This window comes from Toxorhynchites rutilus, chromosome 1, assembly GCF_029784135.1.
Source record: "Toxorhynchites rutilus septentrionalis strain SRP chromosome 1, ASM2978413v1, whole genome shotgun sequence".
NCBI classification, from domain to species: Eukaryota; Metazoa; Arthropoda; class Insecta; order Diptera; family Culicidae; genus Toxorhynchites; species Toxorhynchites rutilus.
Window position 1 is genome coordinate 160,705,261 of NC_073744.1, and position 10,126 is coordinate 160,715,386.

Below are 10,126 nucleotides of genomic sequence, written 5' to 3' on the forward strand. Positions count from 1 at the left end.
GTCACTGTAGACAGAAGTGCCTCCCAGATCTCCGTAATCGTCGTTTTGAGTTCCGCTTTGTTCCCTGGATAGATACTCAATAGTGTTCAAGTCCAGTGATTGCGGAGGTGTTTTGAGTTGATAGTAACATTATAGAGCTGATGAAAGTAGTAATCACAAGGGAGACCGAATTTCTGAACGGGAGACTGCAGGTTACATTTCAGGAAGGAAGAACGTTACGTTAAGCCATCTTGTTCATCGCCGAATCGATAAACACCATGGTTCCAGTCCCAGAAGCCGCCAATGTACCATACATCAACTGACTACCGCCGCCGTGTTTTACTGTGGGAACCATATGCTGAATCCGGAGCACCAATCCTGGTTTCCTTCACACCATCTGTCCTTCATCCTTTTCAAAGAGATTGGTTTGCATCTCATCCGTACAAAGCACCTTGTTCCGGAACTCCTTAGGTCAGTTTACATATGCCGATAGCAAACTGTAGTCGTTTTTTTTCATATTCACCTTTGAGATGAAAGACTTTTCACGGCCAACACTACCTCTTAGATTGTTCCTGTATACTACTCACCGGACAGTGTCTGTGCTGACAGGTCTTCCAATGGTGCCGGACTTCGGTAGTCAATTTAGGAATGTTTGTTTCAAGGTTCTTTCGCAATGTTCGCACAATTACTCGTTCATCATCAGAAGACAAGATAAATTTGTGTCTTCTACTCGGGAGATTTTCTATGGTTCCTGTGTATTTCCACTTGTTTGTGATTTTTTTTGCTGTATAGTGGGTTCTTCCAAGTATAGCCTGCCGATTTCCCCAGAAACCTCGGTTTTGAAGTCTGTGTTAGGGAAACACATTTCAATCGGAACAAAAATACCCCCGATTTGTATGAATTCGCAATGCCGATTTCCCCACGCTTCATGGATTTGAAGTCTGTGTTAGGGAAACACATTCCAGTCGGAACAAAAATACCCCCGACTTGCATGAATTTGAAATACCGATTTCTCCAGGCACCTTGGTTTAGAAATCTCTATTAGGGAACACATTTCGGTGGGAACCAAAGCTCCCCCTACTTTCGTGTGTTCTTTTTCTTCTTTTTGGCTTTAAGAGGGTTTAAACTTTTCAGTTCACTCGCCTCTAGGCTCTTTCGTGTGTTTGCAATGCCGATTTCGCTGCTTGGTTTTAAAGTCTGTGTTAGGGAACATTTTTCGATGAGAACAAAAGTCCCCCTACTTTCATGTATTTGCAATGCCGATTTCCCCATGGCTGTGTTAGGGAAACCGTAAATCGGGCCAATCAAAACGATGCAGTTAGGGCGTTTAGATAACGCCTAATATTTTACAGTTATTCAATTGTTTATCTGCAGGTTACATTTCAGGAAGGAAGAACGTTACGTTAAGCCATCTTGTTCATCGCCGAATCGATAAACACCATGGTTCCAGTCCCAGAAGCCGCCAATGTACCATACATCAACTGACTACCGCCGCCGTGTTTTACTGTGGGAACCATATGCTGAATCCGGAGCACCAATCCTGGTTTCCTTCACACCATCTGTCCTTCATCCTTTTCAAAGAGATTGGTTTGCATCTCATCCGTACAAAGCACCTTGTTCCGGAACTCCTTAGGTCAGTTTACATATGCCGTAGCAAACTGTAGTCGTTTTTTTTCATATTCACCTTTGAGATGAAAGACTTTTCACGGCCAACACTACCTCTTAGATTGTTCCTGTATACTACTCACCGGACAGTGTCTGTGCTGACAGGTCTTCCAATGGTGCCGGACTTCGGTAGTCAATTTAGGAATGTTTGTTTCAAGGTTCTTTCGCAATGTTCGCACAATTACTCGTTCATCATCAGAAGACAAGATAAATTTGTGTCTTCTACTCGGGAGATTTTCTATGGTTCCTGTGTATTTCCACTTGTTTGTGATTTTTTTTGCTGTATAGTGGGTTCTTCCAAGTATAGCCTGCAATGTCTTTCTATGACAATTCATACTTATTATAATTGTACGCGTAACAATATCTATTTCTTTCCTCTAACTTGCCATTTTGATAAAAAAAACTTTTTCAAACATCAATAAAAAACAAAAACCAACACTGCCCAAGCAGTGGGTAAGTGTTGACACCAATCATTGACGAAAAAAAAGGACGCTAATTCGCAAAGATCTTACTTTCAAGGCTAATTTATTCGGAGAAATTGAAGGTGTACACTCAATTTTGCGATGCCTAGAATAGAGATTGCATTCAATTTTAAAGAATAAAAAATTAGCAGAAAACTTTTCGCGGAATTTTATTGCACGTACAGCTATCTAAATGAGTAATTAATACGCGAAAAGTTTTCTGCTAATTTTTTATTCTTTAAAATTGAAAAGAATCTCTATTCTAGACAATAGTCAATGATTGTAGTCAATGATTGGTGTCAACACTTACCCACTGCTTGGGCAGTGTTGGTTTTTGTTTTTTATTGATGTTTGAAAAAGTTTTTTTTATCATGCATCACAATTTATCATTTGCATCAAAAGAATCAATGTATTGAAAATATTTTATACCAAATAAATGGAATGTACCGTCAAGTAGCATTTGTACACTCAGTTTTGCGATTGACTGTACGTTGTGTTCACTTTATTGATTTAAAATAATTTCATTATTTCAACCGTCCCACGCGATCCATTCGAGATGGGAGAAAGCACATATTTATGCTTAATGGAACTTTTATAATCTGATTAATTTTTTTTCTGCGGCACTTTCCACGCAAACAAAATAAATCCCGGTTCGACTTCAAGCGCTGCAAGAGGAGGAGTTTTCCCGCTGAGTGAGTCCTGATAAATACCGCTGCTTTTCCCTAAATAGTTGTGGGCCGTGAGTGGTGGCCACTCTAAATGATAGTGGTTTCGGCCAGAGCAGCTTTTCGAACGATTGCAATTATACTAATGAATGTGGCATCAAACTCGTGAATTAATTATGATTTCAAACAACAGACACACAGAGGTCATGGATTATTAAAGTGTAATTATTGTGTACTTCATGTTCGGAAATAATCACCCACAAAAGAACATACGCGCGTAATTTTCCCCCGTTTCGTTTTTATGACACTCCCAACTGAGAGGAGGACTATTTTTAGAAACCATTCGGCTATTTCTAGCATTGTGCGCGGACCCGTCAAGCCGGTCAAAATATGAAGGCGAATCTCGAACTCTAGCCCGCCTTTTATTTTATTGGTTTTGTTTTGGTCGCATTCTTCCTATCAACGTGACCCCTTCGTAACCACTATTACGCCTGACCCACCCACCCCCAACATTGGGGCTTTCCGACGATGGTTCAGATCGGAAGTCAGATCGACAGGTGGGACACAGTTGAAGCGCATGCGGGTGAGTATTGGTTTCAAAAACATACACCGAAGATTGAGAACGATGAAGAGCGATGCAAATTATGGGATGAGAATACTCATCACGAGGCAGATTTCAATCTGGCAAGAATGTCCTAAACACTTTTGCTAGAAAAATGTTATTGATGTTAGCTGTATGCCAGGGATGACAAGATCTACGGTACGATTCTGTAGTTCAGTTCTTGTTTTGAAAATATTAAGTTGGGTTGGGGAAAAAGTTATCCATTATTTTCTCGTTTGCTGGCTTTAGTGATCAATATTTCGCGTAATATCGATCATACAATTTCAAGTTTGGGCTCGTTGTGAAGGTGACATTTCACACTAAAAAAAATCTTTTGCTGTTTTCTGTTTGTTCCATTCAGTTGTGAATTACAGGGTGTTAACAATGGAGGTCAACAAAGAGAAAATTCGACACATTTTACACTTTTTATTTTATAAATGCGAAAATACAAGCCAGGCCGCTGAAATTGTGATTGATGTTCATGGTGCCGATACTGCCACAGTAAAATACGTGCATTTTTTTTAAATTTTTTTTTTGACGTGGGACTACGTCTAACCGGAATATATGAGGGGTGAAATGAAAACCTAAACATAGAACATGTAGGAAGAAATGAAAGATTCCGAATGCTTATAACTCGAACATTTCTTAATGGATCGGAGAAATGTTTACATCAACTGATACGGAATATTCCTACGCTTCTATCGCAATTAATAAAATGTTATTTTTCACAAGATAAACAATTGAGTAACTGTATAACGTTAAGCGTTATCTAAACACCCTAACTACCTCGTTTTTTTACCGCGAGTAATCGGTTACATATTAATAACATAGATAATAAGAAAAATTGTCAAAGTATTGAACTCCCGGCCCCGTGAGGCTAACGCCATATGAGCCTTGATAAAAATATATATTTTGGAAAAAAAAAATTAGTGGGTTATATCTATGATATAACCGCAAGGTTCACGTGGAACTACCTTAGCTTAGCAATCATTCGTTTGTATTGATTAAATTCTTGATTGAATGAAACAGTTTCCAAATTCAATTGAGTTCAATATATTTGTTCTGTGAGTGAAAAAAATGAACAAATGCCGTGTAAAGTCAATTCATTTATTGTGATTGATTGTTCTTCGTTACAAGTAAATTTAATGACGGACCTTTTACGTTTGGTATGATGACTAGAACAAAATATATGTACGGAAGAATTATCAAACGTTTGATGAACCAGCCTAAGACTGAAAATCTTTCCAATAAAGACAAAAAAAAATTATCAAACGATTATTTTATTTTACATTTCCCTCTGAAGTTTACATCCCAAAAGTGTACATACTTCTCGAATCTCGAATTTGCTTGAAACTGGGAAGTTCATTCGCTTGTAGTGGCTGCACGATTTTCCCAGGTTCCTAAGTTTAGAAGATCATGTTAGGACAGACATATTCCACTCTGCACAAAGGCAAGCGAGGACAAAAGTAATCGCAGTTTGCATTTATTTGCAGAGCCGATTTCCCCAGAAACCTCGGTTTTGAAGTCTGTGTTAGGGAAACACATTTCAATCGGAACAAAAATACCCCCGATTTGTATGAATTCGCAATGCCGATTTCCCCACGCTTCATGGATTTGAAGTCTGTGTTAGGGAAACACATTCCAGTCGGAACAAAAATACCCGACTTGCATGAATTTGAAATACCGATTTCTCCAGGCACCTTGGTTTAGAAATCTCTATTAGGGAACACATTTCGGTGGGAACCAAAGCTCCCCCTACTTTCGTGTGTTCTTTTTCTTCTTTTTGGCTTTAAGAGGGTTTAAACTTTTCAGTTCACTCGCCTCTAGGCTCTTTCGTGTGTTTGCAATGCCGATTTCGCTGCTTGGTTTTAAAGTCTGTGTTAGGGAACATTTTTCGATGAGAACAAAAGTCCCCCTACTTTCATGTATTTGCAATGCCGATTTCCCCATGGCTGTGTTAGGGAAACCGTAAATCGGGCCAATCAAAACGATGCAGTTAGGGCGTTTAGATAACGCCTAATATTTTACAGTTATTCAATTGTTTATCTAATGAAAAACAACATTTTGTTAGTTGCGATAGATGCGTAGAAATATTCCCTATCAAGTGATGCAAACATCTCTCCTATCCAGTACGAAATGTTCGAGCTATAAGCATTCGAAATCTTTAATTTTTTCCTGCATGTTCTGTGTTTAGGTTTTCATTTTACCCTCCATATATTCCGGTTAGACGTAGTCCCACGTCAAAAAAAAAAGATACCTCGTTTTGATTGGCCCGATTTACGGTTTCCCCAACATAGCCATCAAAACCTAGCAGACTTAGGAAAATCGGCATTGAAAACACATGAAAGTATGGGGACTTTTGTTCTCACCGAAATGTGTTCCCTAACACAGACTTCAAAACCAAGCAGCGTTAGAGAAATCGGCATTGCAAATACATGAAAGTCGGGGGTATTTTTGTTCCGACTGGAATGTGTTTCCCAAACACAAACTTCTAATCCATGGAGCGTGGGGAAATTGGCATTGCAAATACATGCAAGTCAGGGGCATTTTTGTTCCGACTGAAATGTTTTTCCCCAGCACAGACTTCTGAACCAAGGTGTCTAAGGAGATTGGGATTGCAAACTCATGCAGATCGGGGGTATTCCACCGAAATGTGTTTCCCTAACACAGACTTCAGAACCAAGGTGTCTGAGGAAATTGGCATTGCATATTAATGCAGGTCAGGGGCATTTCTGTTCCGACTGAAATGTGTTTACCTAATAAAGACTTCTAAACCAAGGTATCTGGGGAAATCGGCATTCGTGGTCATTTTTGCTCTGACTGAAATGTGTTTGCCTAACACAGACATCTAAACAAGAGATGGGCAAAACGGTTCACTTTAATGAACCGTTCGGTGACCAACTGTTCACTTAAGTGAACTAGTTCTTTTGAACAGATCGCTCACTCTTTCGTACATTAGAGGGATATGCCAAAGCAAGTATAAAAAAGGGTGAAATGTTATGTAGGACTGTTCTGATCATTCATTAAATACTTTTTGTTAGCAAATAATTATACGTCCGAATTTTGTTAAAAATATCTTAGCAGAATAGAAAATCAAACTATGATTTTGAAATTTTGATTTAGTTTGAGCTGTGATTCATTCTTCTCAGCACAAATTAGCGTTGCGCTGCTTTTCTTACGATGTTTTTGAATAACTGATATAGCAAAACTGTACCAAAACGCGAACGACTTTCTCGAAATTATCGAGCACAATCTGATATAATATAAAAACAATTCATATCAGCGACACATATTTTAAGATACTGTTCAAAAAGACTGTACATACACAGTTCAGCCAGCGGTCTTCCTAGACAGTTCGTTCTGAACTGGGTAAGCAGTTCATGTGAACTGTTGCCCAGTAAAAAAGAACGACCGTTCGTTCACTCTTTTTGATGAACTAATTCTTTTGAACAGTTCATCAACGGTTTGCCCATCTCTAATCTAAACCAAGATCATCACCATCATACCAAACGTAAAAGGACCGTCATAAAATTTACTTGTAACGAAGAACATAATATATTGCATGAATTAACCTTACATGGCATTATACAGGGTTTTCCATTTCGGGCTTCCGAAAGTATACAGCCCTGCGCTGACAACCGTTTGACATAGCTGTCAACCAAAGCGTCATATCGTTAGTTGAATGTCTGCCATTTTACAATATGGATCATTTTAGCATCGCATAACGTGTTAATTTTGTTAAATTATATAATACTATAAAAATGATGAAAAACCGGCAAATGTTTTTCGAGCATTACGGACGGATGTTGGTCGTCATGGCGTGCTAAGCAATTGGGCTTGTCAAACACATCATTGTGGCGAATTTTGCATTTGAACTTGCACCTACATCCATATAAAGTCCAACTGGTACAAAAATTAGAGCGTGGTGACCATGGAATGCGTCGGGCATACGTCGATTGGGTGAACGAACAACATCAGCAAAATGCTGAATTTTCGCATCAAATTTTCTTCAGCGATGAGGCACATTTCGAGCTCGGTGGCTTTGTGAACACCCAAAATTTCCGTATATGGGGCTCAGAAAATCCACACGTGATTGTTGAGAGGCCATTGCATCCGCCAAAATTCACTGTTTGGTGCGCATTATGGTCTGGTGGAGTCATCGGGCCGTATTTCTTTGAAAATTAGGACGGCGAGACGGTAACTGTGAATGGTGAGCGCTATGGCCGCATGTTAACCGATTTGTTTTTGCCACAAATTGAAGATATGGATACGGATGACATGTGGTTTCAGCAGGACGGCGCCACGTGCCACACAACACGACCGAACATGGCCATATTGCGAACGAAATTTGAGGAACGCATAATTTCGCGTTTTGGTGATGCCAATTGGCCGTCCAGATCATGCGATTTGAACCCGCTAGACATTTTTTTTGTGGGGTTATGCGAAAGACCGTGGCTATGCCAACTCTCCGCAAACTCTTGAACATTTAAAAGACAACATTCGTGAAGTTATGACCGAGATACCGCCCCATATGTGCCGAAAAGTCATCGAAAATAACCTGTTCCGGATCAAGGTGTGCGAGGAAGCCCTAGGTGGACATTTGAATGATGTTGTATTTCACACTTTTTACTTTCGGAATTTAAAGTTGGAAAACCCTGTATATATATATATATATATATATATATATATATATATATATATATATACATATATATATATATATATATATATATATATATATATATATATATATATATATATATATATATATATATATACAGCCATTCCATGCGTTCTCAAGGGGAAAAATGATTTTTCGGACCACCGGTTAACTTTGAAAAGTCCAGTACCATTTTTATTTATATAGATAGATGGATAGAAGATGCAGGAATACGTTGTTTTGCCTGAAAATCCATTTCCACTTTCGAACAAAGATCAACTTCGCTGGCGCAAATATCGAATGGCCTAACAACGCACATCATGATGTAATTTTAGGTCATATGGGAATTCAATATTTCAAATTTTCCGACATTCCTTCAGAGTTTTCCGAAAATTTCCCGATTTTGCTCTCCACTATATTGATTTTCGGGAAGAGACAAATACAATAAAATAAATAAGGCTGAAATCGGGCCATCACTTCTCCGGGTTTTCCGCTTACGAACAGAAAAGAGACCTAGGCCTAGGAGAGTCATTTTTAAGGAAATTAGCCACGCACATGTTGCTAAAAAATGATTCGCTTGGCGCCGGTAGCGCTAATTCGGTTCAGTTGGTTTGTCGCAGGCCGTTCTTGGCATTATCGGGAGATTACAATCTGTTAAGTTTAACCAATCTCATCGATAGTTCTCATAGGTTTTCGACTCTGTTCCCTAACTGTCATGAAATTTCGAAGTGTAGTATAGTAAATGTATAGTATGTACAGTAAATGAATGCAATTTTTTATTCATCGCGAAGAATCGTATCGTCTCTTTCGTCTGCAATGATTTCAGGGCAAAAGAAATCACTTGAAAACATGCATGAATTTGCCTGAAAATGAAGTGAATTGAGTCCGCACCACTTAGGTTGGGTATAGCTGTCCTAAGCCAATACCCAAATTTGTGAAGGTCATATAGAACCTGAAATATTTTGCGACTCCATCATTGAATTGTGTTGTGAAACACTTTCCCTATGTTTAAAGGGTGTGTCACATCAAATTGCATCACGGAAAAAACGCTGTAGAAATTTAATTTTTAGGAATTATATCTTCAGCTTTCGCTTATAATCAGATAAGAGTGTATAGATCACGTTGGCCATGCTTCACTGTCAATTTTTCGTAAATTTGGAAAAATGTCGTCGAACGAAAAAGAGCGTCGTGAATTAATCCTGCGCACTCATTTCGAGAATCCGGAGTTGTCACATCGGGACATCGGTAAGATGCTGGGAATCGTCCAATCCACGGTCAGCAGAGTACTAAAACGATACTTCGAGAACCTAACCATCGACCGGAAGGTGAAGAACGGCAAAAATGGATGCTCCGTCAGTGAAAAAGATCACAAGCACGTAGTTAAACAGTTTAGACGTGATCCGAGAAGGACGTGTTGGAGTGGTACGAAGCCAACGGGGTCACCTTCGTGCCAAAGGAAATGAACCCGCCCAACGCGCCGTAGCTTCGCCCAATAGAGAAATATTGGGCGATTATGAAGCAGGCCCTCCGGAAGAACCCAAAAGTTGTCAAATCGGAGGCGGACTTCAAGAGAAAATGGATTTCTGTTCAAAAAAACTACAACCTGACGTTGTACAGAACCTTATGGACGGGGTAAAGAGGAAGGTGCGAGCATACGGGCTTGGGCTCGAAGTATGAATAAAAAGAAAATGTTGTCAAAAGTTGTTTAATAGTTTTTATTTTACTGTCTAAAATTTTCAAAAGGATCGGTCTACTGGGCGAATTTCTACAGCGTTTTTTCCGTGATGCAATTTGATGTGACACACCCTTTAGATTCAACCAACGTTGAAAACATACACAGAATAACAACTGATCATGATCCACGTGGAAACACTGTGCCTTAGGATTGTAGTTTACGTATGCCATTTTTCCCATCAATTTCCTTTATTTTACTTTTCTGTTTTGATCCACACGCAACGCGCGCAAAACAGAGCGGGAGCGGGAGCGATCAACTCCGTGCAGAGTCTGAGAGTGTGGGGGCAATTTTCCTCCCAATAATTTTCCCAGCTCGCGCACCGGACTCAACTTCTGACTTACTAATTTTGTCGCCAATATT